The sequence below is a fragment of the Tiliqua scincoides genome, chromosome 4 (assembly GCF_035046505.1).
Source record: "Tiliqua scincoides isolate rTilSci1 chromosome 4, rTilSci1.hap2, whole genome shotgun sequence".
NCBI lineage: Eukaryota > Metazoa > Chordata > Lepidosauria > Squamata > Scincidae > Tiliqua > Tiliqua scincoides.
In genome coordinates, this window is record NC_089824.1 from 213,305,626 (window position 1) to 213,329,479 (window position 23,854).

General features: G+C 45.8%; 1 pseudogene; it reads right to left on the bottom strand.

The window, feature by feature from the left end:
- Positions 1-5,603: 5,603 nt before the first annotated feature.
- LOC136649919 (5S ribosomal RNA) lies at positions 5,604-5,723 on the bottom strand (annotated as a pseudogene).
- Positions 5,724-23,854: the final 18,131 nt, after the last annotated feature.

Consider the following 23,854-nt stretch of genomic DNA (forward strand, 5'->3'; position numbering starts at 1 on the left):
TGCCTTTCAGGCATGGTCACATGCAATTCAGGGCATTGGTCTAAAGCTATAAAACCCTATTGGCACCGGTGTATCTCAAGCACCATCTGCTCCCATACTTATCTGCATATGATCTGTGATCACCTGGAGAGGCCCAGGTTCTCCTGCCTGCTGAGGTCAAATAGATGATGACATGTGAACAGGCATGATAAGCAAAGGCACCCTCTTTGTGGAATGCCCTTCCTGGTTTAACACACCTGCTATCTATAATTGTGATCTTAGGTAAGAACCTTTGGATTCAACCAGGCCTTTGAATTCAATTCAGTATGTTCAGACTGTTGCTTACATACTTACCATAGGCCAAGTAAACTGACTTAAACTCCATTTCATCTTGCCTGTGTGTGAATGCCCTACATCCTTAGTGGGGAGCCAGATAGGGCTGACCCAAGACCTCTTGACACCTGAGGTGGCATGCCACATGCTGCCCTCCTTTACCTGATAATGTACTGGCCTCCACTAAATCCACTCTCCAGTCGCCTTTGCATATCCTCTTCCTCTCTGTTCCCCTCTTCCTTTTACAATTCAGGAAGGAGAAGGAGGGGCAATGGTTGCAAGTAGGTGGACAGTGATGTGCACCCTGTCAACAATTTTCTGCCTGGCAACCATTTCAATTGGCCTCATGGATGGGCTGAACCTGGAGCTGGAGACTCCATAACCTCACAGGCACTCAGTGAGTTTCGTGACCAAGTGGGGATTTTAACCCAGGTCTCACTGGTTGTTAGTGGTGGACCTGCTATTCACTTGATGGGGCAAATGCCCCGGGTGCAGAGCCTCATGCACTGTTAGGACCCCGCAGAAGCCTCTGTGAGGCTCCTGACGGGATCAGAAACTGTGTTTCTGGTTTGCTGGAAGCACTGTTTAAAGTGTTGGGGGAACTTCAGGAGACTTCCCCAATGCATCCTAGAGTTGCTCAAGGCACCATGCACTCCAGATAAGTGGGAGGGGGCGGATTTGCACACGCAGGGGGGGGCAGCATTCTCCAAGGTGGGGCACCATCACGGACCTTTGAATTGGGGCACAGGGCTGGGGAGGTCTGCTACTACTGGTTGAACAGTTCCTTCATGATACCACCCTAGCTCTTTTGCACATTACGAATAGCAAGAAAGAATTTACTTGTTCAGCCAAAGTCATCAGTAGCTTTTCAAAGGGAAAGATGAAAGACACATGGTGACCTGCTGGATTCAAGTGAATAAATGTAGTTAATGTTTGCAGCTCTTTGGCTAAGCAACCAATGTCACAACACATGAATTATGTTGGGACAATCTGGCATATCTTTAAAATGAATGTTTCCAATTCCTGTATGATAAATTAAAAAAGAAACTCCTCTCTTTATGGTGCAAGGAACTAGTTAGTCTGCAGCCTTTGGAAAAGGGCTTTCAAGATAAAATATCTCTGTTTCTGCATAATTCTTAAAAAGGCTGCATCTTCTTCCTGGCTTGAGCTGTTAGAAGGGAAGGGGAGGAGGGAGGGAAAAAAGCATTTCATATAAAATGAATTTTCCCCCTGACATTTAGAGGTCTTGAAAAGAGGTTTATTATAGATCTGGTGGACATTTGGATATTTAATTAAATGTCAAGTACATATTTGCCATCCTTGTAAGAACCACGATGAAGATTTCATTCATTCACAGTCTGTTTGTTATGCTTCCCGGGCCTCTCGTGCACCCACAGAATTTATCAGTTGCAAGTAACTCATCAGAGGTACTTACACATTTTAGGGGTCAAAAATCTAATTAACCTCAACAACTGTGTTTAAAATGTTGAATAATACCAAGTCTTGTATTCTTGCTTCTTGTATTCTTGCATCTTGTATTCTTGCTTCCTGTAGTGGGGGATTCGATTATTAGAAACATAGAGAGGGGGGTTTACGACGGATGTGAGGACCACATGGCGACTTGCCTGCCTGGTGCGAAGGTTGCGGACATCACCTCGTCTAGACAGGCTGGTAGATAGTGCTGGGGAGGAGGTAGCGGTTGTGGTGCATGTCGGCACCAGTGACGTGGGCAAGTGTAGCAGGGAGGTCCTGGAGGCCAAATTTAGCCGGCCCCTCCCCTTCAGAGCCATTCTGGACAGCGGGAGCAAAATGGAGGCGAATGCCTCTTTAGCTACTTGGGGGTCTTCAAGTCATCCTTAGAAGTTGTTCCCCATTCCTCAATGCTTGAGGAGTGAGAGCAATGCTTCCCAGCCCATTGACTTTCCTATGTCTTCACATAGGCAAACCTGATTGGTTACACAGCATAGCATATGGGCCTCCATAGCATAAGGGGATTTGGTGGGCCGCTGTGAGATACAGGAAGGTCTCTAGCTATAACAACAAAAATGAATTGTTCCAGCAGTTAAAAAATCCACCAAGTCTTATTTTCTTGCTTCACCTTCTTATAAGGCTAATCCCCAAGTTTTATAATCCAAGCCATCCAAGTCTTATATCCAAAAAGGGTGGATCAGTAGTCCAATTTGAGTCAATAACACTGTCAAATCAAGTTAATATCTCTTTAAATACTCATTCCTGAATCCAGCTTCAAGCCTCTAGCAATGACAGGTCTAAATCCAGTTCCAAGCCTTTTGCCATAAAAACGAAAGTTGAATTATTTCAACTGTTAAAAGTTAGTTGTTTATTCCTTTTCCATGCATACCATTACAACAGGGTGATCTTTTATCTTCCCTTATTTATTTAGTCTTATCTTTCATCTTTTCTTCCAATCACCCTTATTACAAAAAGAAAAAAAAAATGCTCCAGCAGGGGCTTCTTTACATCTGAGTTTGCTGCTTTCCCCTCTGGATGGCTGCCAGCCAAAGTAAATAATCTTAAAGTTATCTTTTCCTCCGTCCAACCTCTTGATTGCAATTCCTTTATAGCCTTTTAATGAACTGATTACTCATGGTTTAAAACTTTTGTTCGCTCTCATGTTGTATCTAGTGGGCCGTGGGGGGGGGGAGTCACCAGCTATCCAAATCTCTCCAAGATGGCGACTGGGATGTGATGTGATCCAGCATAGAGCAAAATCGGGATATCTCTGAAACTGCCGTCTATAGAAATAGTCCCAATTCATGCTCTCAGCCTTCGTTCCTTCTTCTTGGCAACAAAGAGTTCCTCATTATTGAGGTCCTCTGGAAAACACATCTATTTAGCAGTTTCCCCAGGAGTTCTCCCAGGTTCCCTGCTACTGCACTGAGTGTTAACTCTGCCTCCAAGTTACATTTCCAAGCGCAAAACTTTCTTGGACATCTCCAGGCATTTCCAGGTGACCCCAGGCGACGCATTCTCTAGCATCCAGGCGACGCATTCTCTAGCATCCATCAGCAAGGCCCAGGAGTAAGGGGCTAAGCTAATAACAAGATTAAATAGGCTGGTTTGATTTCTTTGATCAATTTCTCAGGAAATCAATGCTAATTAGAAAAAAATAGACTAATGGACTTAGACCTGAAAGATCATGTCATGAAGCTTTCTGGCTGACCTCAGTCTCAAAGGGTTGTTGTTTGGACAAAAGGAGGGCAGGAATAATGTATACCACTCTGAGCTCCTTGGAGGAAGGGCCATATAAAAATGTGAAAAACAAATTTTATGGGAGTAGACTCCCATAAAGAGGAAGTGAATTCAGTACCCCTGCATTAGAGTGACAGGCTCGCAGGTCCCTTCCCTTCTATGTTTCCTCTTCAGCTACCGTATTTTTCGCTCCATAAGACACACTTCCCCCCCCCCAAAAGTGGGGGGAAAAGTGTGTGTGTCTTATGGAGCGAATACTGCAAAAAAAAAAAAAAAAACTCTGCCCCAGCCCTGGCCCCGCCCCCTGCCCGCTGGCTCTGCTCTGCTTCCCCAGGCAGTCAGAGGCTACTCAGAAGTAAGTCTCAGAGTCACTGGGGCTCACTCCCAGGAAAGCGAGGGTGGGGTGGCAGTCTCACTGCCCAATCCTGTGCATGCCTACTCTGAAGTAAGTTCCATTAGAGTCAGGGGGGCTTACTCCCAGGAAAGCCTCTCTCCCCCCAAGCCTGGAGCATCACATCCTCTCTCCCTCCAAGCCTGGAGCATCACAGCGTCTCTCTTCCGCCCCCCAAACCTGGAGCATCACAGCCTCTCTCCCCCCCCCCCCAAAGCCTGGAGCATCACAACTTCTCTGCAACACAAACACTTTCCCCCCTCTCTCACACACACAGGCTGCCCCCTTCTCTTACACACACAGATGCTCTGCCCCCCCCACACACTCACACAGCAGGGGAGGGGCGCTTTCACTCACCTCATCCAGCATCTGAATGTAAGCCCCCCCCCAAAGAAAAAACTGTCTCCTTGGTCAGAATGCCAGTGTTTACTTATTGCACAAGCCCCAGGTAAGGCTCGGTTCTCACCATAAATCCAGAGGTTTGTTGTGTCTTGAGAATTCAAGTTGTGGTTGGACTTTCCACTTGTTCATTTGTATTGGAATCACAGAAGAACTGGTGAGGAGGTAGATGCGGTGTCAGCAGTGGCCCCTTTAAGGGTAAGGCCTGGGCATCCAGCAGAGTGTGCTGCACAGCTGCAGCCACTGGAAGGCAATAGGGCCCTCAGGGATATAAGGAGTACCTGAGGCAGAAAGGGTTTGTGGGTTTTGAAGGAGTGCAGGTTGGAGAGGAGACTGACTGGGTTTATTGAATTTGGAATCTGACTGGACTTGGATACCCTGATGGATTTGACTGACCTTGGACTGTAATTTGGCTTATTGGTTCTGGACTCTGATTTGGCAACTCTGATTGATGGGACTGATTTACTTGGCATCGGTGGCCTGGAACTGGACTCACTTTTGCTTGCTGCACTGGTGAGTTGCACAAGGGGGACTGATCAGCCTTAAGCGGGCACAAGGCCCAGTGGATTGGGATTTGGCAGAACATCATTGTAGCAGAAAGATAATGTGATCCCCTATTTGTGTGCACCTGCTTTTGTGAGCTTCATAAATTCTGACTCCAGCAATGATGAGTTCTTGGGGTTTCCAGAAAACTAGAGTACTCAAACCTTTAAGTCTCTCCATTTGTTAATGACAGTGATAATGGTTCTTAATGCCACTGTTGACTGCTGTTCACTTTACATGGTTCAAATGTTGTTCTGTTATAGTTTATTAAATATTTTATTACACTATTTGGCTCAGAATATTTTTTCCTGTTTTCCTCCTCTAAAAACTATGTGTGTCTTATGGTCAGGTGCGTCTTATGGAGCAAAAAATATGGTAATTCAAGACACTGAACTTGCCCACCCACTCTCTCATCATCTCACCACCTCCAACAACCCATTTGCTCCTTACTATCACTACCATGGGCAATGGCAGAGGTCAGCTGGTCAAGCAATGAGGCCTATATGGTTGACCCATGAAGCCCCCAGACTACCCATCTATTGATGGCCCCCCATACAACAACAGCCCCCCTCCCGACTCCTGCAGGAGTACAGCAGCCACCCTCTGCTTGAGCTGTGAAAACAGGAACTCCCAGTTTGCACAGCCCCCCAGTAGGCAGCTTGAGATGAGGAAGGAGCTCATCACTGCCTTGACATCTCAGTAGCCTATAAATGGTTGGCAACCTTCAGTCTCAAAAGTCTGTGGTATAAGCCTACAGCATCCAGTATTCCCAGGCGGTCTCCCATCCAAGTACTAACTAGGCCCAACCCTGCTTATCTTCCAAGATCAGACAAGATTGGGCATGTACAGGGTAACAGTTGCTGTAGTAGCCTATAACAGCTTGGGATTCAGCAGTGCAGCAGAGAAGGCAATGGGCTGATTCAGCTGTAAATGGTGGGGTTTGAAACTCAACAAGGCTCTTAGTTATGCAAAATTGTCTTTCCCTTTGTGAGCTCCTGAGGGTCTTTGTTATTCTTAAGTTCCCCTTCTTGCAGGGAAGCAGCAAAGACCCTTTATCTGTTTTTATGCTCTCTTTCTGACTTTCCCCCAGTACAAGCACTGTGCCAGGAACAAGCTCCCCACAGAGATACATTGAGGCTCTTCTTTGCTGAATTTTTGAAAGCAATGCAGAACCCATTTATTCTTGCAAAGGTTTGATAGTTCCATGGGATGATAAAAACTGCTAAGTAATACCGCTGTCCTTTTTTTGATGTATAGCTTGTGTTTTCTGGAGGGGTGGTGGTGGGTAAAATGATTATGTAAGTTGCCTTGAACAGGGAAGTATGGATATATTAAGTAAACTGTTGGACATCCAACTATGCAACCTTAATTCTACTGTCATTTCCACCTTGCATGCAGAGACATGGAGTTGGAGTTTTGGTTCTTCTCCCCTTCTTTCAGAGTATCATTCATAACTGAATTTAATTAAACTGCAATTCCACAAGGCTTTTCCACGGTTCATGTGGAAACAAATCAGCAGCAGAGGAAGGAGAAGTCAAGGAAAGCTTTAAAAATTCCATGTCTTTAGCAAGGGAAGAACATCTCTTGCAACAGAATGTCTTTTCCAAGGATTGTTTGTTGGTGTCTCTCTTGTGTCTTTTCTCCTTTAAGCCCTATAGGGTAGGGAAACACCTGTTCATTTATTTTGCCATGTAAACCACTTTGTGAACTGCTTTATTGTTGCCAAAAAGCAGTATGATGATGAGGACGACATGACAGGTGCTGGAGTTCCTGGGCACTTGCTGATAAGTGGCTACAGGACTCAGGTTCTTCAGTTGAGCAACCAGGACAGGAGACTATATGGCTACTAGAAGAAATACCGATTAAGTGGGAAAAATTCACCCAAAAATACCAACAAAGAAGTAGTGATGTGCTATTACAAGTCTGGCCCTGCCAGAAGAGGTTATTTGAAAAGAATGTACTGGATTTGGAAAGAGAAACATCCAGGTACAGAAATATCAGAACAAAGGTTAGCAGATCAGTGAAGACAAACATCTATTGCACCAGACATACGTAACTGTAGTTGAGAAGAAAGAAAAACAAGTACAAATCATCGATACAGCAATACCAGGTGATAGCAAAATAGAAGAAAAGGAACTGAAAAAAGCAACAAAATTACAAAGATTTACAAGTAGAAATCGAAAGGCTGTGGCAGAAGAAGACCAAAGTGATCCCAGTGGTGATTGGAGCCCTCATTGCGATTCCAAAACACCTTGAAGAGCACCTGAACAGCAGGGGCCACAGCCATCAATCCACTGCAAAAAGCAACTTTACTGGGAACAGCTCAAGTGTACGATGGTATTTATAATAGGATTAAAACCAGCATCCCAGGTCCTTGGCAATGCATTGCTTCTTATACTCTAGAAGTGATGTTCATAGATTTTTATCTACCTAGAAAATCAGGTGTAAGAGGCAGGGCCAGCTGTAGGAGCTGCGGGGCCCAATGCAAAACACTTATGTGAGGACCCATCCCCTGTGGGGCCCTTCTACTCAGCGCACTGGTCAAATTAGCCTAAAGCTGGCCCTGGTAACAGGACAGGGGGTGGATGGACTGGGCCCGGAAGAAGAGGTGGGATCTGCAGCAGTCATGCACACTGTATCCTATCTTCCTTCCCAAGCCTGAACTGCCGACATGGATCCACTTGGAATTGCACCAACTGTTTAGCTCACATGGGTCCTAGTAGACCTGTTACGCAGGCTGGGACTTATTTTAGGGTAAGGATACGAATGTCTACTTATCTTAAGGAGACCTCCAGCCTTCCAACTTCCCCCATAGGATGCAGCGCACTGCGCTGGCCCTGCTGAATCAGTGTGAGTGGGGGGCTTGGATAAGATTTGGCTATTAGTTAGGATTGGGCTGGAAATCACTGAGAATGACCAAGCAAAGATTCTTTGGGATTTCAGATTATAGGCAGATAAACACCCAGGGCACAATAAACCAGAATATAATGATAAATGACAAAGAGAAAAACCAAGTGTGGATCTTTGATGTCATCCCAGGAGAACATAAGAACATAAGAACAGCCCCGCTGGATCAGGCCATAGGCCCATCTAGTCCAGCTTCCTGTATCTCACAGCGGCCCACCAAATGCCCCAGGGAGCACACCAGATAACAAGAGACCTGCATCCTGGTGCCCTCCCTTGCATCTGACATTCTGACATAACCCATTTCTAAAATCAGGAGGTTGTGCATACACATCATGGCTTGTACCCCATAATGGATTTTTCCTCCAGAAACTTGTCCAATCCCCTTTTAAAGGCATCCAGGCCAGTCGCCATCACCACATCCTGTGGCAAGGAGTTCCACAGACCTACCACATGCTGAGTAAAGAAATATTTTCTCTTGTCTGTTCTCTCCCAACACTCAATTTTAGTGGATGTCCCCTGGTTCTGGTGTTATGTGAGAGTGTAAAGAGCATCTCTCTATCCACTCTGTCCATCCCCTGCATAATTTTGTATGTCTCAATCATGTCCCCCCTCAGACGTCTCTTTTCTAGGAGACAGAAGAATTGAAGATAAAGAACATGAGAAGATCACAAAACATCAAGACCTGTGAGTGGATCTTGGGTGTCTCTGAGAGAAGAAGGTCAGTATTGTGCCAATTGTAATTGGAGCCCTTAGAACAGTGCCTAGAAGTCTGAAGAAACATCTCAACAGTGACCTATAGCAGCTCAGCTCCCAACAACCTTGCTTGAAGCAGCAGGAATCCTAAGATGAAATCTCTGTGATTCCCAGGATCTTGGCTAGACCCCAAAGTGCAGAACATAATCAGTCTAGCACACTTGCTTAGACTGCACAGAAATGCCCTAATAACAGGGCTGGGGGTGGAGGATAGGGAGAGATGGAGCTCAGTGGGAGAGCAGATGTTTTGCACGCACTTGTTATCGCTAAGGTTTTTTTGTACACAGCATTCTAAAACCAAAGCCTTTTTTTAAAAAAAGAACTGTATTTTTTTGTTGACGGTGTATGTCTTTGTGTTTGTGTGCGCTCCCCCATGCTGTGTCCATGTGTGCTCCTGAAGCATGTTATTTCCTTGCAAAAAAGGCTGTTCCTATACCTAAGGTGGTGCACTTTGAAAGTAGGGTTTTTTATTGTTTTGTTTTTGAAAAATTATAAGATGTTGGGATATATTAAAAGGGAAGGGACTAAAGGAGGGAGGGGTCTGGAAGAGGTGGTTACAGAAGCTGTGCTGAAGGGCTGGGGCCAAAGAGGGCCTGTTGATACCACATGCCCAGGGCCCACAGAAACTGGCAGCCGCCTCTGGTCATCAAATTCTGATGGGCTTTACATTCCAAAAACTATGCAGAGATTCTCAGCTATCAGCAGAACATCTCCCTTCATTCCTTCCCGTTAATGAAGCATCAGCCAAACATCCAGGACCATGAACAAGTCCTGACAAAGGATAGCCTCCCAATATTCTTAGCACTAATGTACAAGCAGAGACTACTGAACGGGAAAAGCCCTATTGTGTTGCTAGATTTTCTATGCATTAGTTTCTTTCTTTCTTAGCCTCTGTGTTAGATGCTTCAAAATTTGGTGATGATATTTTTATCTTTTAGAAAATGTGATGAATTATTTATGTACACGTATTGGCACCTGCTTGGAACAAAAGCTATGAAGGTATGAGCCCTGTCTTGTCTGTCCTTCTTCTCTACAACTTCTTTCCTTAGATTAGGGATCTCCAAATCCCGGCCCCGGGGCCAGATGCAGCCCATGGCAAGCCTCTATCCAGCCTGTGGCCAGCCTCTGGTCCCCAGAGAGCCTCTGGCCCACTTGACCGAATACAACCAGAGCTGTGCTCTGATCTTGTCTGGAGGGTAACACCTCCTTAAAGTCTATAAACATCACTGCCTGGCTTTCCTGAAAAAAAAACTGGAAGTTTGTGCTCTCTGAAGGTTTTTTGAGGGTTGGGTACATCTCCCACTGGAGCTCCATTTGAGTGTGTGCTTTATTTTGTGGTGTGTGTTGGTGCTTGGAAAAATCCTGGAAATTTGAGGCCATTCATTCATTTGTACATTCTTCTAAGTTCCATCTCTAATGTACTTATCTAAATTTAAATTTAATTTTTTTTTCTGGCCCCCAACACCATGCTAGATATTTGATGTGGCCCTCTGGCTGAAAGGTTTGGAGACCCCTGCCTTAGAGCCCAATTCTGTGGTCAGCGGCACGGCTCCGTAATGCACGTTTGCAGGGCTCACTGCCGGGCTCCCACCGATGCTAACCCAGTGCCAGCCGGTGCGGGAGGCGTGCCGGGGGGGCAGGCGGGAGGAGGATCCGCGGAGCTGAGCTTTGTAGGATCCAGGGCTGCGCGCCCTACACAAGCACCTTTATTCTACCGTTGAACTTTTGGTCAGCGGTAAAGTGAATAGCCCCATTGCAGGGCTGCTTACCTTACTCGGGGGAAGGGGATGAATGTCCCCTTCTCCCCAGGAGCCTCCTGCTGTAGGAGGCGCAGAATTCAGCGGCAGCCCTTTTCATTGCCGCCAAGCCTGGGTGCTCTGGGCAGCTCAGGATTGGCTGCCCGACCCTCATTTCCCCGCCCAGTGCCTACTCTTCACCTCTCTACCACTGTGCCTCTGAGCTACATGCCCTTTCATTTTCCTACTATCGGATACAATTTTTTCCCTACCCTGCCACCAAAAAATGATCCTTCTGATAATGCCTGTGTAACATTTCAATCCCCACTAAACAAATAACTTTCTCTTCCCTCCCAGACAGAAGGGACATTCTGATGCTTCTGTGTCCCGAGAAGTTGGAATATTCATGAACATTCTATGCATTCTCAACAAGACATTCAGTGCCCACAAGCTTTCCTGTCACCAGCTCAATCTAATATAGACTGCTCCACTAAGACTGGCCATGATTGTCAGTACTAGTATCTATGTTCAGGTCAGGGGAGGGTCTTTTCTCCTGCAATGCTTTTACTTTCAGTAGTGATCCACCATCCCTTGTCCTCCTGCCTGCAGAGACTTAGTTGTTCCTGAAAGCTTCTTGGTAGGTCATGGGAATATGCCACTGGATCACTCATATTGTTGCCAATGAATTTTAATGAATTTTAATAACATCCGAAGCACTCAAGATCCTTCTGAATGACGCAACAAGCATTCCCTTCTGCTTTGTAAATTTTTAATACACTCCTTTGCCCGAGTGATAGTCGCGTTCCTGCATCATTATGCTGTTTCTGTTTCAACAAATGCATTCCACCCAACTTGGTGAAAAGTACTCCACCTCTACAGGGAATATTTACAGCTGTTTTGTTCTGTTTCCAAAAGTAATTTCATTCCATGAACATCAGTTTTGGGGGGGCTGAAGACTAGTGTTTTTTAAATAGTGAAATCTTATTTTCTTATTGAACTTCTAACACAGCTAGAAAGGGGCTGCTTGCATGCTGGTGTGAGGGGCCCTGCAAAACTTAGTGTTTTGCACCCCCTCTAGCTATGCTACGGCTAACAGGTCAAGCCAGTGAGGGTCTACTTAGAAGCAGTTTCACTACGTTCTGTGGAATGTATTCCCAGATGAGTGTGTATAAGATTGCAGCCAAAAAGAATCCAGTCATTGCAGCCAAAAAGAATCCAGTCACTGCTCTATTTTTAAGAAGGGGGGTAAGCTATAGATGTGGGTGATTTTAAACAGAGAAGTAGTGAGGAGAGGAAGTGTTTAACCCTTTCTCTGCCCATTCTTTCTCTACTCCAGCCATTTTCAGCCACTGTGCCGTGGCACATTGGTGTGCCATGAGTGGTCAACAGGAATTTGGAATAGGAAGGTCATTTATTAGTAGGGCCAATGGGGGATGTGAGACCCCCCCACTGGCAGCATGGTGTGCCTTGCCAATTGTCAAAAATCGGATGGCCTTGACCATTCTAGTTCCTTGTCAGTGTGCCGTGAAATGAAAATGGTTGAAAATTACTGCTCCACTTTATTAAAATACTCTGTAATATTGATCTAAAATATGGTATTTTAAATATATATTTTGTTTTATTGATTTCAAGGTGGAGGTATCACCTGTATATCCAGGGTTTCAACTCCAGTAATGACATATTTTATGAATTCTAGTAATGACAGTATTTTATAAATTTTATTATAATGGAAGTCCTCCTTGGACCAAAAAGACAGCATACATATTAATTAGATGGCCACCTTGAATGTTCTATATCAGCCATTTTCAACCACTGTGCCGTGGCATACTGGTGTGCCACGAGTGGTCCACAGGAATTTGGGGGAAGGTCATTTATTAATAGGGCCAATGGGAGATGTGAGCCCCTGCTGGCAGCATAGTGTGCCTTGTCAATTGTCAAAAACCTGGAGGTGTGCCTTGACCATTTTAGTGCCTTGTCAGTGTGTCGTGAGATGGAAAAGGTTGAAAATCACTGTTCTATATTATGAATGGAAAGGCATGATGTAAATATTTTAGATCGGTTTTTTTTCCAATGTTTGTCCCCTGCCATACCACTTCACATGACCCATCAACTGGAAGCACTACCACCACCATCATCGCCAGTTACTCCCAGTTTGGGAGACCAGATATGACTCAACAAACACCGGTAAAAGGCTCAGACCGGGCAGAAGGGCTTTTCTGAGCATGAGAAAAGCGCATGCTGGAGCTCTGCGTCCTGAGCTGAGCCTCCTATCTGCGGTGCTTGCCATGTTGTGTTGCTGGACTCACTGTCAGGTGGCAGGGGCCTGGGGGTTCCACGTGTGCCACTGGACACCACCTCCAGTACCACCAGTGGTACAAGTACCACTGGTTAAGAAACACTGTTTTAGACTGGATTTTCCTATAAGAGAATTGCCAACCTACATTCTGTTTAACCCCAGGCATCTATGTTGGGTGCTAGTCTATTTCCTTCCCTCTGTGCCTACTCTTTTTTATTACATTCACCATCCAAAAATGATACACTAACTGCGGAATCCTGACCACCACTCATTGGTGACCCTGCAGCTGCAGTGATGGGGCAGGTGCTGTATCCAGTGGTGGGAGACCTACCAGAAGTAAAAACATTTTCTACTTACCCATATGTAGGCCTCCTGGTGGCATATAGGTCTCCTCAGGCCCATGTTACCTATACAGCTGGTCGAGGACAGAAAAGTGGTGGGGTGGCATGGAAAAGAGGGAGTGGGATCCTGGTGCATGCTGGTGTCATCAAGATCCATCCCCTCCCCAACCTCTGCCCTCCCCCTCCCCAAAACTCCCCAGCCCTCCACTACCCTGCCCATGACATGACTCTGCTGACAAGTTACGAGCACCGGTGGAGCCTCTGTTTGCAGAAGCAGCCTGGAACTGTGAGACAGAGGCCCAGCTTTTATGATGCCATAAAGGGCTTTGCACTGCTGGAACCCAAGTCCTGGCACAAGGCCCAGCTAGGATTGGGTCCTCAGCCTTAGTTCCCAGGCTGAGCAACCAGTTACATCCCAACTTGTGCAAGAAATTCTTCTCTCCGAGCAAACCAGCATGTGAAATGAGGCTCTTTACTGATGGAACTTCTGCCTTCTCCAGGGAGAAGAAAGGTGTGAGAAAGAATCATGCGGCTTAATTGAAATGTGTTAAACGTGTCCGAGTACATGTGCGAGGTAAGCGCTTCAGAGCGGATAAGGAATTTTCTACTGGAAAGAGTTCCGGGAAAACAACATCTGCCGGGGTTTGTTTTGTTCGCTTTTCTTGAAAAGTTTCTGATCAAGCTGAAGTCTGGCTGATTTTGTACTCATAACTGGGCAAAAGATGGGAAACTAAAACAAGAAAAGTAATAAGTAGTATAGCAAGCTGAGGAGTGCTGACTTTGTGAGACAATGTGCAGCTCATTAAAATGGAAGTGGTCACCTCAGGCCATAGACTGGCAGGGGCACCATCTTCTGTTCACCTGCTCAACTTCAAGGATCCTCTGACTCCCTGGATTGGAAAAAAAGAAGAGGAGGACAAAGTTGTAGTGTGGAAAGGTGAGTAGGGGGCTAACATATTGGGCGATAAGAGGCTAGTGCATCAGCAGGTTAGGGTGATTTGGCATGATGAGTCAAGTGACAGGAGGACTTGGGCCAGCCTTGGCTGGTTCTTCAAATATCTTCGTTCAAACCATTTAGGGCTTTAAAGATGACTGCAGGCACCTGGAATTGTATTTAGAAACTTACTGGAAACCGTTGAAGGTTAATTAATTATAGAGTGATACGCTCCGTAAAGAGAGCCTGACAACTATATTTCCACATCGGTTTCACTTTTCTACTCCTTCCCTAGATTTTTGTAAAGAACAGGATTGCATACGCCTGTAATTTATACTCCCATGCCTCAACTGTGGAAGTTTCATAAGAACATAAGAACAGCCCTGCTGGATCAGACCATAGGCCCATCTAGTCCAGCTTCCTTTATCTCTCAGTGGCCCACCAAATGCCCCAGGGAGCACACAAGACTAGAAGAGACCTGCATCGTGGTGCCCTTCATAGTCCTTCCAGTGCTTGGCATAGAGAATTGTAGTTGTGGACATGATGTTATATAACAGTTCTCAGTGCCCATGTGTGCTAATAAAAATATTAGGGCAGTGGTTCTCAAACTTTTTAGCACTGGGACAGCATGTGGTCGGTCTGTGGAACTCCTTGCCACAGGATGTGGTGCTGGCGTCTAGCCTAGACACCTTTAAAAGGAGATTGGACAAGTTTCTGGAGGAAAAATCCATTATGGGGTACAAGCCATGATGTGTATGCGCAACCTCCTGATTTTAGAAATGGGCTTTGTCAGAATGCCAAATGCAAGGGAGGGCACCAGGATGAGGTCTCTTGTTATCTGGTGTGCTCCCTGGGGCATTTGGTGGGCGGCTGTGAGATACAGGAAGCTGGACTAGATGGGCCTTTGGCCTGATCCAGTGGGGCTGTTCTTATATTCTTATGTTCTTATGACTCACTTTTCAGAATAACCATCTGTTGGGACCCACTGGAAGTGATGTCATTAACCAGAAAGTGATGTAGTGGATGGAAGTGACATCAGCAAGCAGGAAAATTTTTAACACTCCCATTTTACAAAATCTAATCAATCAAATTAAGCAAAGAAGTAAATTAAAAGTCTATAATAAGTATAAGTTTAAAATTTTTATTTAAAAACCCCTCCTAACACTCCCAAGCTGTTGCTGATCTGTTTTAAAAAAAATCTCTAAATGTCCCAAAGGCTATCCACACTTACCCAGGAGCAAGACCCATCGGCTATCATTATTAAAAGCATACTCGCTGTAGCTTGTTAAATGTACGGATTTGTAACATTTTCCCAAATGCAGTCACATACCATGGTGGCATTGAATAAAAATAAAATACACATTGAAATGAATGGGGACCCACCTGAAATTGGCTTGCGATTCACCTAGCGGTTTCCGACTCACCATTTGAGAAACACTGGATTAGGGGATCAAATGATGTTACCTTTTCTGATGTCTACCAGACATCATTTGTTGCAGAATGGGCAACAAAATGGCAGATGCGCTTCAATGTCAGTAAGTGTAAGGTCATGCACATTGGGGGCAAAAAATCAAAACTTTAGATATAGGCTGATGGGTTCTGAGCTGTCTGTGACAGATCGGGAGAGAGATCTTGGGGTGGTGGTGGACAGGTCGATGAAAGTGTCGGCCCAATGTGCGGAGGCAGTGAAGAAGGCCAATTCTATGCTTGGGATCATTAGGAAGGGTATTGAGAACAAAACGGCTAATATTATAATGCCGTTGTACAAATCTATGGTAAGGCCACACCTGGAGTATTGTGTCCAGTTCTGATCACCGCATCTCAAAAAAGACATAGTGGAAATGGAAAAGGTGCAAAAGAGAGCGACTAAGATGATTACGGGGCTGGGGCACCTTCCTTATGAGGAAAGGCTACAGCATTTGGGCCTCTTCAGCCTAGAAAAGAGACGCCTGAGGGTGGACATGATTGAGACATACAGAATTATGCAGGGGATGGACGGAGTGGATAGGGAGATGCTCTTTACACTCTCACATCACACCAGAACCAGGGGACATCCACTAAAATTGAGTGTTGGGAGAGTTAGAACAGACAAGAGAAAATATTTCTTTACTCAGTGTGTGGTTGGTCTGTGGAACTCCTTGCCACAGGATGTGGTGATGGCTTCTACCCTGGATGCCTTTAAAAGGGAATTGGACAAGTTTCTGGAGGAAAAATCCATTACGGGGTACAAGCCATGATGTGTATGCGCAACCTCCTGATTTTAGAAATCATGTCAGAAGGCTATGTCAGAAGGCCAGATGCAAGGGAGGGCACCAGGATGAGGTCTCTTGTTATCTGGTGTGCTCCCTGGCGCATTTGGTGGGCCGCTATGAGATACAGGAAGCTGGACTAGATTGGACCTATGGCCTGATCCAGTGGGGCTGTTCTTATATTCTCATGTTATCAAAATTGATCTTTTTTCATTTCCAACACAGCTGCCTGTAACTTGTATAATTTTTTTCAGGAATTAAGTACCATCTTGTCCTAATTTTATAGTTTAGTGGTTCTTTCTTGCATTGAGACCTGCTATTGTGGATTTCTTGCCCTTTGTGAACCACAACATTTTCTTACTGAAAAGTATTCCAGGGAAGAATGCCTGAAAATCTTCCAGAGTCTTCTAAAATAAAAGTTAACTGCTGAATTTGTACTTCACGGCTGCAATCTGTGGTGAGGCATATCTTCAAAGCAATGTACATTGGCGAAAAGGCAAGCTGTTAAAAACTTTGACCTGAAAAGTGGATTGCCTCTTCAGCATACGGCAGAAACTTCAAGAAAAGTGGATTGCCTCTTCAACTTTTTCCTCTGTTATTTTTTATTACACTCTTAGGTACCACCTAAAAACACACCAGCCTTTACTGTTTAATACAGACTATTTTAACAGCTGAGTAGAAAGTTCTCAGTTGTGTCCTCAACGGCATTCAGCAATCAACCTGTGGATAGTTTTTCCTGCCTTTATAAAAAGAGAAACATGCACAGACGGAGGGGAGGAGGTGGAACGATTTTAGCATTTCAGGGGATATACTCTCCTTTTAAATTTGCAACACTCTGAGAAAGAAAACACCTGTTTTCTCCACAGTTAAAAAAATGAGTTGGCTGCCCAGATGGAGTTTCTCAAAGGATGCTTTCTCCAGATTTTTGTGCCAGCCTCATGTCGCTCCTTTTAAAATATTCATAGTAGCTCTGTTTTAACCTTCCCAAGCATAGCCAGGGGAGAGCTGCAACTCTTGCCATTCTCACTTCTGTTACCCCATTTTTGCTTGGCTCCCCAACCCCACATTTGTCCATAATATGCCATGTGAACCCTTAGCCATCTCTGCAGATGCACCCAGTCATTGGCTCCTGAACCACCGGCTCGACAACTAGAGTTGCAAGATTTTCAAGGAGCAGACATTGTGCACAAGAAACTGGAGCTGCATTATGTACAATCTAATTTCAGGTACCGCTCATAAGAACATAAGAAGAGCCCTACTGGATCAGGCCAAAGGTTAGTCCAGTTTCCTATATCATACAGTGTCCCACCATCTGGTGGCGAGTACACAAATCAAGGGAGCACACAAATCAAGATACCTACCTGTATCCTGTTACTGGTTCCTTGAACATTCGGAGGTGGCAACAACTCATGTTGTTGAACATTTCTATTGTTTTGAGACAGTTTGAGGCCCTAACTCTTCTCTGCCCCATTTGCCGGGCAGAGAATGGGATTGAACTGCTGTTCAATCCCATTGGCGGTACAGATCCATGTACATGACAGCCCCAAATAGGACAGGAGGTGGTTTGCTACACCTGGAGCAGGGGTCCAACCTTCAGCAGGTTTCAATTGGGGAGCTGCTGGAGAGAACTCCCCTTGCACATCCAGCCTGAACTCAGTTTTATGTACAGTGACTGAACCTTGGAGCTTCTGCATGCAAAGCATGTGCTTGACCACTGAGCCACAGCTTACCTTCAAAAGAGGCAGTCATATAAAGCCTGGGAGAACATGGTAGGCTTTGTGTGGCACCCAAAAGACAACACGAAGATGTCAGGCAAATGTGCAGAGGGAGAGGGGGAGTTCTACCATTTGGACACCACCGCTGAAAATGCCCTCTTTCTGGTAAGCACCAATCAAACCTTAGCAGTTGGTGCACCCAGAAAAATGCCTTTGACAACCATCTTAGTTGATGAGCAGCCTGGTGTAGAAAAGGGCAAACCATAAATGTGTCAGTGCTTGTTCTGCTCAGTGGTGTACCTAAGGGAAGGTGGGAGGTACATTCCTCTGGGTGCCATGCCTTGAGGCAAAAAAAAAAGTGGCCTTCCGAGGCTCGGGAAGGCTGCACGTGGCCTCTCCAGGCCTTAGAAGGCTTCCCACAGGCCTTACAGCCCAATCCTATCCCTGGTGGCACCCACAGCTCCAGCAGTGCTGAAATGGCAACCACTGGATCCTAAGGGCACCGGGTGAGAGCCCTAAGCCTGGGTACGCAACTGCAGCATCAGTAAGTCTCCTAGGATCTGCACCTGCTTTTGAGAGGGTACAGACATGAGGAGGCTCATGTTCAGCTGCCCGGGCTGGGAGGGAGGTTAGAATACAGTGACAAAGCCTGCTGCTGTCTCCACCCCACTCCTGGGCCCAATCCTCCTCTCCCACCACCATGTTCTTCCCACCTTCCCCATATCCCCAAAATACTCACTGCCATCTGGTCCTGGAGGAGTGCTGGCTGGCCACATGGCACTGAGACCCTGCATCAACTGGTGCTGGCCCAACACTGGCGGCTCCTCCTCTCCAGGTGCCACGGATGTGCCTTATTTCACATTTATAACTCCCAGCACCGGCACTGGAGCTCAGCACTGGAGTTAGAGCTCATCGTCAGAGCTAGGCCCGCTTAGGATTGGACCCTTAGAAAGATACTTTTGGTTTTAACAAAAACTGGAAGTACCTTTCTAAGGCTGCCAGGAGGTCCAAGCCTTAGAAGGTGACAGAAAGCCTTGTCACAGGGTGGGGCAAGTCCCTTTCCCTTTAAGATGGTTTAGGTTGGGTGTTGGTTAACCAGGTGTAGGGTATTAATAACTTAAAGAATAAAACCTGGGCTTGGGTGCCTGAAAACTGAGAGCAGGGGGAAGGGAGCTTACAGCTATTATATTGGAAGCAATACTGAGACTTATAAGATGGTAGTTTTAGCCTCTTTTTAGGCAAGATCTTTCTTGTTTTTAAAGCTATTGTGTTGCATGTAGCTATGTTTTTATGGAGCAATTGAAGCTCCCTTAAAGCTTTAATAAAAATCTTTTATTTAAAACATTGGGTGCAGTGATTGACCAGGGGCATGTATGATAATGGGACCTGGGGCTTGGAGAAGCAAAAATAAATAAGCTTTGCTCTTGGGGATTGTGGAAGGTGGTGTAGGCGGAGGAGGGTTGAGTCCTGGCTGGTTTGGGGGTCTCCCGTGGTCCTTCCCTACCCCAGGGGTGATGTTTGTGACAAGCCTCCCCTTAGAAAGATACTTCCAGTTTTCACTGGAAACTGAAAGCACCTTTCTAAGGCCTCCAGGTGGCCTCCAGAGGCCGCATGTGGCCATCCTGCGCATGGATGTGAAACCGAAAGTGTCTTTTGAAACCTTCTGAAGTCAAGGGGGTTGGTGTTCAAAATTTTGTGCCCCCGGGTGCGAGAGGCTTAGCTACGCCACTGGTCCCACTGCTCTGTCCCTGGACCATTACCACGAAGAAGGTTACACAAAGTGCTTTGATTGGAATTGAATCGTGGGAATTTCAGCCAGTTTGCTCTTCAGTCATAGCCTACTTTCCCTTGATTACAGCTCTTTAGATTATATCTGTTGATCCTTAATTAAAAACCAAGGGAAGGCACTGAATGTGCTCTGTTACCAAATGAAACAATTAGTCTGACAGCCAGCCACTGAGTAACAGAATTACTGCACAGGCATTGCACGCAGCACATATATGCTGGATATAAAAGAGGATAAGACAATCTATAAATCAGGGGTTGCAAAAACATCCACTGTGGAATTCCTTGGTTGTCCAGTTGTAGCATTGATGAGAACATTTTTTTAGAGGCTTTCAGCAATGTTTGTGCCAAGTACAGTGATTTCAGCATGTGGAAATATCTCTTCAAAACCATAAAATTGCTACAGCAGGATTGCCAGGGTGCATTCCAGTTCCTCTTCTTGGCTGGAAAGAAAACCTTGGCTGAAGAGTGATCTGTGCGGCTATGGCAGGAAGAGCCGTTGCCGAAGAGGAAAAGAAAACGCTTGATTTGTCAGTGTGAAGGCTTCACTTGCCAGTATAGATCATTGATGATTTAATGCTTCCAGATCGAGAAACTAACAAAACTGTGACTGAGCCACCTTCTGTCATCCAGCTGGGAGGAGCTGATAATGGATTCTGGAGGAAAAAAAAAATGCATCAGGCTGCTTGTAGCATAGCCAGAGAGCTTCAGAAGATTGGATTATGTAGATCTTAGACAAAAAAAGGAGCGAGCGTGTAGGATCGGGCACTGAATGCTATGATAAAAGAATAAAACAAACCCCAATGCTGGGGACCAGGCTGTTCAGCATTTCACAAGCTATTTGCAGTGTCAAAAGAATGGACAAAATAATGGGCCAATATCTCATTTTCTGTAACCCCCAGGCTCAAGCTAGTTACCAGGCTGTTTGCTTGTGGGAGGCATAAAAATCAAATATCAAAGGAACTGGAAGAGAAGAAGTGAGATTCAACTGAGACAGACCACCAGCAGATGTAGCCCAGTAGTGTCCGCTCTGAGCTGCAGTAGCACATCAAGATATCAAGCAGAGGCTTTATTCTAGCCCTACTAACTAATAATACCTACTAGTTAGCCCTACTAATTTACTAACTAGCCTCATGAAGGCAAAGCAAATACTCTATCGCTGAGTTATGGGACTTGGGAGAAGACGGACATATTGTTAACAGGTGTGTTTTTAAACATGTGTAACACGCGCATGGAGAAAACCTGTCACATGTGCTGGGGCCAAGGGCAATGGCTGATGGCACAGCTCAGTGGAAAGGTATGAAAAGAGGAAGGAAGCGGGATTGAAGGTGCAAGAATGGATAACTTTTATTGTGGGTTAAAAGTGCAATAACTGGGAAGGGAGATCAAAATTACAACACAATGTACAGGTTGAACATACTTACCCATGAATTTTCCATCTGTGGATCTGGCTCAGTGGGGGTCCGGGGACCCGCGCTGAGTCAGACTTGGCCCAACCTGAACCCTCCAAATGCGCCCGGAGCTGTGCTCTGGTCACCTCCAGAGATCTTTCTGACGCCCATAGAGGCTAAGCACATCTGCTCGCATGTCTGCCCAGAAGCAAAAAAAAAAATGCAACTTCTAGTTTTTGGATGAAAACCAGAAGTGTTTTTATGCCTTTAGAAGGCCAGGAAGCCACTTTTTTGAGAGAGAGGTTGAAAATCTCTGGGACAAACCCACCTAGTTTGGGCTTAGGAGGCATTCTGAAGCCCGCAAAGGCCATGGGAGGATACGCATGGCCTCTGTAGGACTCAGAAAGCCCTCCAGAGGTGACCAGAGCACAGCTTGAATTGCCTTCAGAGGTTTTAAACGGCTGAAAACCGCTTATTTGCTTGTCAGCAGTTTTCGGTATCTGGGGGGGAGGGTGTCTGAGAATGAATCCCCTTGGATACCGAAGCCCCACTTGTAGTCAACAATCACTCATGCAACTGGACCCTAAATGTCAGCGGTTGTCAGGAAGAAGAAAAAGAGAGAGGAAAAGAGGAAAAGAAGAGGCATGTTATGGTGCAAAAGAAGGAGGGGAGAAAGGAGGGGGAGCAGGACATGGGGCAGGCAGGAGAGTAGCCCAGGGACATCAGGGGTTCAAGAACTGGGCTTTCACAACATTGGAGCAGAGAGGAAGAGGACAAAGACCAGGAAAAGGGGAAAGAAGAAGTGAAGTAAGCACCAAAATTCCAGCCTTCAAGCAAAATTGTGACAGAGTCCTTGTGCAAGATAGGGGCCCAATGTGGCTCAGCCAGAGGCAAGGGGAAACTCTTCCCTATATCCCTGGGTAAGCCACTGCAGCTCCAATAGATCTCCTTGGATTTGTGCCACCTCCGGAGGTAGCAAAAGTCCTAGGAGAGCAGAGCAGCTTGTAGCCACTCCACGCTGCTCAGGAATGGGGGTTAGGATCTAGCATATCTGCTGGGTCCCAGCCCACCTCCCGCTCCCCGCCCGCTTGTCCCTGGGACCACCCTCCACCTGCCCTCCCCCCACCCCAGAATGCCTGCCTCCCTCCCTGCCCACTCTCCGCCCTCCCCAGATCCTGCGTTGGCCGAGCTCGGTCGATGCAACCGACCTGGGGCAAGCCACCATGGAGGCTGGTTGCAGTCTTTGTGCTCCAGCGGACCTTCGTGCGCTGGCATGGCTTGCTCCTGAGGAGGTGCAAATGTGTTTTACGGCACGTTTGCGACCCTCCTAGGCCAGTGCATGGAACTTGCGCTGGCCCAAAGTCACTCTTGGATTGCACCCTTAGTGATTTTCAACTGCTGTACTCAAAAGTCCTGTGGCATACCTGTGAACCATTCATGGCACACCAATGTGCCATGGCACAACGGTTGAAAATCTCTGGGACAAACCCACCTAGTCAGCACATCAGTTGTTCAAAGGGGTGTGCTTAAACTGAGCATCCCTGTAGGTCAACTGTTCCTACCATTGCCTGCTCGATGTCCCTTCTCTACTTGAAATTAGGATGGCAACCACTAAGGTCCTTTTCAGATGAGTCTTGGTGCTTCTGGGTCCAGTTTCCTGTGGCTCTTTCTATCCTGTGACTAATTTCAGGAATGATATCAAGTATTTTTACCTCTCTTTTGAAGGTAGGTAGATGATGGTGGATGAACTAAGTTGGTAAATAATTGTGTAGTGATTGATTTTAGAAGTAATCGGTTTAATTGTTATTTTTTAAAAAGTGTTTTATCGTTAACAAATTTCAGATGATTCTTTGCACAGCAAGCTGCTTAGAGCCAGTGGGCTACAGGCTGAAAGATCAGGTGAAAAATATGAGAAATAGATAAATGAATCCATTCCTCGGAGGCAATAAGAAAGGACATGCTTCAGTGTAACCTTTCAGTCCCATCTCTTAGCAACTACAGAAAAGCTGCCAACTGTGACTCTAGTGGATTTCTCTACATGCATTAAAGGGATATTGTAGGAAAGTGTCTTCAGCTTCACTGCCTTGTTCTCCAGGACTCAGAGGACATCTTCAGTGATGTCATGTGATCAGGGGGATTATTATTAGATACCGTGCATTTAAAGTAGAAAAATGCCTAAATGGGATCAGAGCCCAATGATGTCTTGAAAATAATTAAAAAGAGCAAAACAGCCTTAACACCTCGGAGATCACCAAGGCTCTTGGTTATTTTGCTTTTAAATGTTAGAGTCTTAGTGAATCTCATTTAGGCATCGGTTGTAATGCAGCCATAATTCTAATTGCGTCCCCCTGTGTTTATCACTCCTCCACTTCGCTATGATGGGTGGTGAATTTTTAAATAAAATAAGGTTCCCTCCCCTGATCTGCAAGTCTTATCTCCTAATCTCACACTATCAGGACCTGTTGCAGTAACTCACTGCTGAAATGAAGTCCGTCCACACCTGCTCAGGGAAATAATTTTAGCTCTGACCATTTAAATTGCATTTCAAAAATTTCCAGAGAAACGCAAAGGCAGTTGGACATCACATGGGGCGGAATTAGTAAAACTTATCACTGCAGGATATTTGGTGATGGCCTGGAGGTTTAAAGCAAAGCAGGATCCATTGCCTTCCCCCTTGGCAGCATTCAACTGAGCTGGAGGCACTGAAGATTCATTTTCCAGCTAGCTGCAAAAGTCAGACCTGTTTTTCCCTTAAGGCTTATGGGATCCAAACGGTTTCTCCCTGCTACACACAGACTTACACAAATGCATGGTTGTGCATGCACACAAATACACACTCTCACCACTACTGTTTTCCAATAAGCATGAAACTCCTACGTGCAGCACAAGTTC